Source organism: Engraulis encrasicolus, chromosome 23 (assembly GCF_034702125.1).
Source record: "Engraulis encrasicolus isolate BLACKSEA-1 chromosome 23, IST_EnEncr_1.0, whole genome shotgun sequence".
Taxonomy (NCBI): Eukaryota; Metazoa; Chordata; class Actinopteri; order Clupeiformes; family Engraulidae; genus Engraulis; species Engraulis encrasicolus.
Window position 1 is genome coordinate 46325644 of NC_085879.1, and position 7361 is coordinate 46333004.

The 7361-nt window shown below is 45.9% G+C and overlaps 1 long non-coding RNA gene across 1 annotated transcript in view; it reads right to left on the reverse strand.

Moving 5' to 3' along the window:
* Positions 1 to 4525: 4525 nt before the first annotated feature.
* The window catches only part of LOC134439532 (uncharacterized), a 3163-nt gene continuing 327 nt past the window's right edge, over positions 4526 to 7361 (reverse strand). The window contains exons 2-4 of the long non-coding RNA XR_010032775.1: positions 6157 to 6239; positions 5479 to 5577; positions 4526 to 4584 (exon numbers count right to left, since the gene is read on the reverse strand). This is a non-coding gene — a long non-coding RNA (uncharacterized LOC134439532). The remainder of the gene's footprint in view (positions 4585 to 5478; positions 5578 to 6156; positions 6240 to 7361) is intronic.

The following is a 7361-nucleotide window of genomic DNA, read 5'->3' on the forward strand; positions in this document are numbered from 1 at the left end:
TTTGTGTGTGTGTGTGTGCATGTGTGTGTGAGTGCGTGCGTGCGTGTATGTGTGTGTGCGTGTGTGAGACTCTTGCCCACTGCCTCTGGCCCCTGCTAATGAACGCCATTAAGGGCAACGGCCGGGGGCAGTGGCCTCCCCCAGCCTCTCTCTCTCTCTCTCTCTCTCTCTCTCTCTCTCTCTCTCTCTCTCTCTCTCTCTCTCTGTCTCTTTCTGTCTCTCTCTCTCTCTCTCTCTCTCTCTCTCTCTCTCTCTCTCTCTCTCTCGCTCTCTCTCTCTCTCTCTCTCTCTTACTCTACCACACACACACACACCTCTTCTTTCTCATACTGCTATCGATCGATCAATCCACCTCTACCTCCACCTCTATCTCTCTCTCTCTCTCTATCCTTTGTTCTCCCCATCTCCCACTCTTTTCCTTTGTCTCGTCCTCCCTTGCTCTATGCTTCTTCTTTTCCATCTCCATCTACCTCGCTCACTCTCTCGTTCTTTACCTCCCTCCCTCGCTCTCTGCCTCTCTGACCCTAATGGGCAAGACATACGAAAGCGGAACGGAATGGTCGCGGGACGAACGCGGTCTTTCTACTTAGTTTCAGCCGGTGTGTTTTTCTCTGGCTTTCACACTGACAGCGTCGGCGTGCGCGGCCAGTCCTGCTGAAAATCTCCCCACAGCCGAAGCTAGTTCTCTACTTTGCCATTAATTTGAATGAGACGCCGGCGGTTGCCGGCGTGTAAAATACGCTCGAGTTCTGTTTTCCAAATGCTGTGCCGCTGACGCCCGACTACCTCCGGTTGGTGTGTAAGGACAGATATGTTTCAATGTATTTCCACCGACGCCGGTAAAAAACGTGGTCGTTCCGCGACGCTTTACTGCCCTGGTGTGTAAGACCCCTAATGAACACAATTAGGGGAGACTATGCCCCCCCAACCACCCCCAGCCCCCCCCCCCCGACATTCCCCCCATTCCTCCCCACCCTTCTTCCTTCCTTTTCCTTTATTCATTCTGGATGCAGGGGGAGAGGGAAAGGGAACTAGGAGTGATGAACGATAACAATGTCGTTGAAGTTGAAGCGCTCCGAATGTGTTACTACACGTTTCACTACACTGCCATTTCTTTATCTATATAGAAAATTACTACGCTTCATTTGGGGCAACTACTTTTGGATTGGTTAACTAGTCATGCAAGGGTGTTTAAATAGGGAACACGTGGAACAATTTTGGTCATTTTTAACTTAAGTTAGTTTGCTGACAGGGGCCCACGTCTGAAGACAAGTCTGAGACAGGTTGGGATAAACTCATCCCTGGTCAGAGAAGAGCATACTTTATTATTGAAACACGGCAGACTAGTCCTTTAATTTCCCTAGGGATTAATAAATGATACTTTACTCTCTACTGTACTCTACTCTATTCTATCTCTATACACCCCCCTCGCTCCCCCATCCCTCAGCCCCTCATTCTCTTCCCTTTGCCCTTCTTATGCTGCGGTCACACTGCCGGCGTTGAAAGAGCTAAAACGCTGCTGACTCCTGCCTGGAAAGCACAGGTCAGGGGCGTTGAACGAGGCAAAAGATTCAACCTGAAGCGTTCGACCAAGAATCTCGACCAACCGAAGCTCGTGTTTAGAAAAATGTGAACATTCCATTGGCTGACGCCTGCCGCCGCCGAGCTCATTACATATTTTTAGATGAAGTTCAACTTTTGACGCCCTCGGCTTTTGACGCTTTTGACTCTAGACATGCTTTTAGGCTTTTAACGCTTCTGCCGCCTGCTCTCCCATACAAAGTCAATTACTGCATCTTTCCACGGGTTCAACGCTGGCGGTGTGACTGCGCGGTTATGGTCAATATATCCAGGGACAGATTACTGCTTGGGCCTACCGGGCCCAGGCCCAGGGGCCCAAGAGCCAAGGGGGCCTTCAGAGGAGCACTTCTGCCAATTTCAATATAATACGCTGTTGTATTGCTCATGCTACCCTTGACTTGTCAGTACCCGGTGATGCTGCATTTTTCGGCTCAGCCCTTTCCGAGTTCTGAGATATTCTAATGGGGGCAGCCTTTGTTTACATGAAAAACCTTCTTAACATAGGCGGACTCCAAATATTTTCCCAAAAGGTATCGCTGTTTGCTAGTTGTTTGCTGATGTTGCGTAACCTTTTGGATGTTATGTAAACAAACTCTGCCCCTAGTGCAAAAACCAGGATTTCGGAAAAGGCTGAAAATTATCTTTAAAGCTTCTACTGTGTATTTGCATTCTCCTTCTGCATTACAATCACTCTTTAAATGGCTGTATTTTCACATTTTGAAATCTCCAAACCCCCAAGCAACATGGCTCTGATATCTGGCCTAAAACCCCCATAAAATATTTTACCTATAAAGGGGGGCCTTTCTGGTTTCTGGCCCCAGGGGCTCAGGAAGTCATACAGTGTAGTCCGCACCTGAATACACCCTCTCTTCTCTCTGCTCTCTCTCTCTCTGCTCTCTCTCTCTCTCTCTCTCTCTCTCTCTCTCTCTCCCCCCCCTCTCTTCTTTCTGCACTCTCTCTCTCTCTCTCTCCCTTTCTCTCTCTCTCTCTCTCTCTCTCTCTCCCCTCTTTCTCTCTCTCTTCTCCTCCCCCCTCCTCCTCCTCTCTCTCTCTCTCTCTCTCTCTCTCTCTCTCTCTCTCTCTCTCTCTCTTAGTCCCCCCTGCCCTCATTATGTGTCTGGTCACAGGGACTCGATAATGAAAGGATCTTGCTCAGGGAGATAGATAAAAACGAAGAACAAGAAGAAGAGGAATAAGTAGTAACAGAAAGAGAGGAAGAGAAGGAGAGGGAGGAGGAGGAGAGAGAGGAGGAAGATAAGGAGGAAGAGGAGGACAAGGAGGAAGAGAAGGAGGAGAGAGAGGAGGAAGAGAAGGAGGAAGAGGAGGACAAGGAGGAAGAGAAGGAAGAGAGAGGGGGGAGAGAAGGAGATAGAGGAGAATGAAAGAGAGGAAGAAGAGAATCAGAGGGAGGAGGAAGAGGAGGAGGAAAGAGATGAGGAAGAGAAGGAGGAAGAAGAGGAGGACGAGGAGGAAGAGAAGTAGAGAGGAGAAGGAAAGAGAAGAGGAAGAGAATCAGAGGGAGGAGGAAGAGGAGGAGGAGAGAGAGGAGGAAGAGAAGGAGAGAGAGGAGGAAGAGGAGGAGGAGGAAGAAGAAAAGGAGAGGTAGGAGGAAGAGGGGGAGAGAAAGGAGGAAGAGAAGGAGAGAGAGGAGGACGAGGAGGAAGAAAAAGAAGAGAGGAGGAAGAGAAGGAGAGGTAGGAGGACAAAGAGGAAGAGAAAGAAGAGAGGGGAGGAAGAGAAGGAGAGAGGAGGACAAGGAGGAAGAGAAGAAGAGAGATTGGGAAGAGATGGAGAGAGAGGAGGACAAGGAGGAAGAGAAAGAGAGACAGAGGATGAAGAGGAAAACAAGGAGGAAGAGGAGGAGGATGAAGAGGAAAACAAGGAGGAAGAGGAGGAGGAAAAGAAGGAGAGAGAGGAGGACGAGAAGGAGAGGGAGGAGGAAAAGAAAGAGAGAGGAGGACGAGAAGGAGAGGGATGAGGAAGAGGAGGAATGAATAGAATGTATTGTGTCACTAGCAGAGGAGAATAGAAGTTTCATGTTTGACGTATTAGCAGAGATACTGTTGCTAAGGGGAGATGGAACACTCGGCGGCCATATTGGCTACGCCTCCGGGATGCTATTTCAGATTAGTAAGACTTTCGTGAATGGGGAGTTAACGGGGAAATCAAAAGTAGGACAACTTATCGATACAGAACTCACGGGGTTGGAATCGCCATGAAAAACGAATTAAAACGGCTGTCTTAGAATGACCGTATGTATGACTGTAACACCGTAAAACACGTTTTTTCTCAAGCTTAATTTTGAACTGCGCATGTGCAAGACTTCACGACATGACGTTCTGCTTTCCAGTCTGTTGGTTGTCTCCTAGATACCATCTCTGCCGGGACTCCACTTCAGACCCATCCACATCTCCTCCATCGGCTGTCGGATGACAGACATCGCTTCCGAGACAGCACACTTATGTCTTGCCAACGTCGCAAGATGTAAAATACATCGGCAAGACGTCTATAGAAGAACGTTTGCTCATCGGCAAGATGTTGGGCAGACGTGCGGCGTCCGATGGAACGCCTATGTTTTACCGATGCATTGGCTATCTCGACGTCTCCCAGCATCTGGCCGATGAGCTGCCGCTATTTCAAAGACATCTTGCCGATGCATTTATTTACATGCATCTCGCCGACGTTTAGCCGCTTTATATCCACCCATGAGCCAACATTTACCCGATTTAATTACGACCTACTGGACGTACCCCATCTGCGCGAGGAAAGCATCCTGACGTCTCGAGGAACAGCTGATTTTAGGTTGCAGTCAAATCAGCTCTTTCCATAAACAAAAAAGACGTCTGAATGTTCTCACCGCTGCAGTGGAATTCCGCCTTATTTGAGGTCTTCCTGATCAGTGCTTAACCCATATGCCTCACCAATGAAAACACAAGAAACCATAGAAGTTTTTCCATTTATTTTTTTCCACAATTAAGCAAAATGTCCATCGTTGAATCATTCCTGCAGGAGAAAAAAAAATCTGTGAACATGGGCCGGATGTGAAAATCACCCTTTACATAACATACCCTACAGTTTAGGCTATGACTTTGACATGTCAAAAGTTTACAACTATTTATTTAAACAGTTTTGTAAGCAGGATTTCACCATCTACTGTATGTAGACTAAGTCCTGCCTGTGGATGAAAAGTCTATCATCTATATTGACCCATTTAATTTAAAAGTGTACTCGCTGTGGTATTTTTTATACAGTCATGGATAAGTGGGGCAGTCATTGGTAAGCGGTTAGGGTGTCCTGTAGCCCAGGGCTGAACAACCCAAAGGTTGCTGTTTCATCTCCCAGCCCGCCAGGTTGGTGGAGGGAGTAATTAACCAGTGCTCTCTCCTCCATCCTCCATGACTGAGGTACCCCAAGCATGGTACCTTCCCGCCACACTGCAACATACTGCTCCCTTGGGATGCCAATGTAGGCTGCACCCTTGCACAGGTGAGGCATAAAATACAATTTCATTGAGTACAGTGTATACTTGTGTGCTGTGTCACAATGGCAAAGGTGGGCTTTCACTTATATACACCTAGAGATTTTTTTCCCCTGAGTCCAATGTTTTTAAACAGTTGAAACATGAACATTTCCAGTCAATATTTACAATGGAATAGCAGACCTCTGTGTCATATTCCCAAGGAATGGTAGCATCGCATCTGCTGTGCTGTGCTGAGTCAAAGTCATTCATAAGCCTACTGGTTGTGTTTTCCCTGCCCATTCACTACTTTGATGGCCTGCAATTTATGCAGATGTGTTCTACAACTTTTTGATGAAACTTACATTTTACATTTGATACCACAAACTAGGCTTACTTGTTGTGCTGTGTGGATTTTGTTGAGCAGGGATCTCACTTACCAATCAGCATGTTTTCCTCTTGTTACCAGCATCAGTCTGAACCTGGCTGGACACCTGTGCACTTAACCATATGTGAACTCTGAGGGCAAGTGTAGAAGCCTGGCAAATAAAGACAGGAATAAGTCGGTCTCAGTATCACTGCGCAACTACATTCACAATGTAATATGTTGGTTTAGTTGATTTCTGCCCATCACAATTTAATATTATGGTTTACATTTAGGCATACAACTTTCACAATGCCATATTAGTTACATTTAGCTAGCTAGTGTCCTATTTGGTAAGGACATGTACAAGTGATGTAGGCTGTACAGCAGGGGTGGGCAACTTTCATTATAAGGTGGGCCAACATTTTTAATTACCACAATCGGTGGGCCACATCACCACGCACTTGAGAGAATTTACAAAAGGATACTTCACTTTTTCTTTATTTATACCTGAATGCTTACACTATTGATTTATAGCGGGTTAAAAACTGTCCTTTTTCTTTTTTTAAAAAGTGAGAAGTTGGGCTGCATGTGGCGCCCGAGCCTCCAGTTGCCCATCCCTGCTGTACAGTATCCTAACAGAAAGGCTCTTATAGTATTTCAAATAATGGTCTATATAAAAACTGGTTATAATAGGTACAGTGCAGCATAAACAGGGTTGAGGGGGTGGTTTCTTTTATTTCGTTGTACCTACCGAGCAGTTTAGCCAATGTCTGTGTGACACGTTCATGCTGCCACTTCCACAGCATCCTCTTCACAACCGCGGGGGCAAAACACCTGAAAACATAATAAGGTTTTTTCAGTCCAAGATATAGACTAGAAAATGAGTGACAGCATCACAATCAGTTTGTATGCAAGTGTAGTGGACCCCCCATTTTTGTCTTTTTGTTATTCCCTTATTATTCCCTTATTCTCATTCCCTGTCTTTTTGTTGTCCTGTCAGAAGTTGTCTTTTAGTTTAATTATGCTGTTGCACGTTTTCGCCAATAGATGGCATCATAGGACCAGCAATGAGTGCAGAGACTCTCTCTGGTGCAGTAGCCACTTCGGCCACATAAGAGGAACGAAATGTGGAAGTGGCAGGCTTTGTTATGATACAGAAGGCAGCGGTGTCAGCTGTACAGTTATGCTGAGGAAAATGTAAATAAACAACGAACTCAGCGAAACTCTACACACTTGAGGACCTTATTCATTAAGTGTGCAACATAAGCATTCACGCAATAATGCCACAGGTCACATTTCAGTTTATAAGCAAGATTACGATATGCACTGTGCTCGAAACAAGCACAGGACAAAACTGTGAGTAGCTCTGTAAACAATAGCAGGCACGATAGTTGAAATATGCTACAGTGCGGTTCGTGTGGAGGATGGACATTTCAAAGACTGAGGCGACCTGACACACGAAAACACTTTGCCGTGTAACATTAGCCAATCTTTATTTTCAGATGTGACTTCCGATTATTATTTAAAACACGACTACCTGTCAGTCACCTTAATGAAATTGTTAGCCAATGAATGGTTGGTGCAATTTCGATCCCACATCTTCAAGAATAATGAATGCAGGCAGCCAACTAAAATAGATCTGTAGGCACAGTTTGTAACTCACCGGATTTTTTAAATCTCACTTCAGGAGAAGTGGGTGGACTGCGTACCATGCCCACTACACCCCTGACAACAAGCTAGTTCTAGCCAGAAGTTCTAGCCAAAGCAAGATGCACAAGCAACGTCAGATTACACAGACTGACAATATATCTGCCAAGACATTGAACGATTAAAGCAGCCTAGAATCAAACGCTTTTGTAAAGTCGAGCTCATGTTGGAAAACTTTGTCAGGTGAGGTGAAGTAGTTTTAGCATACAGTAGTAGACCTACCTACGGATGTCATGGAGTCTGAAACAC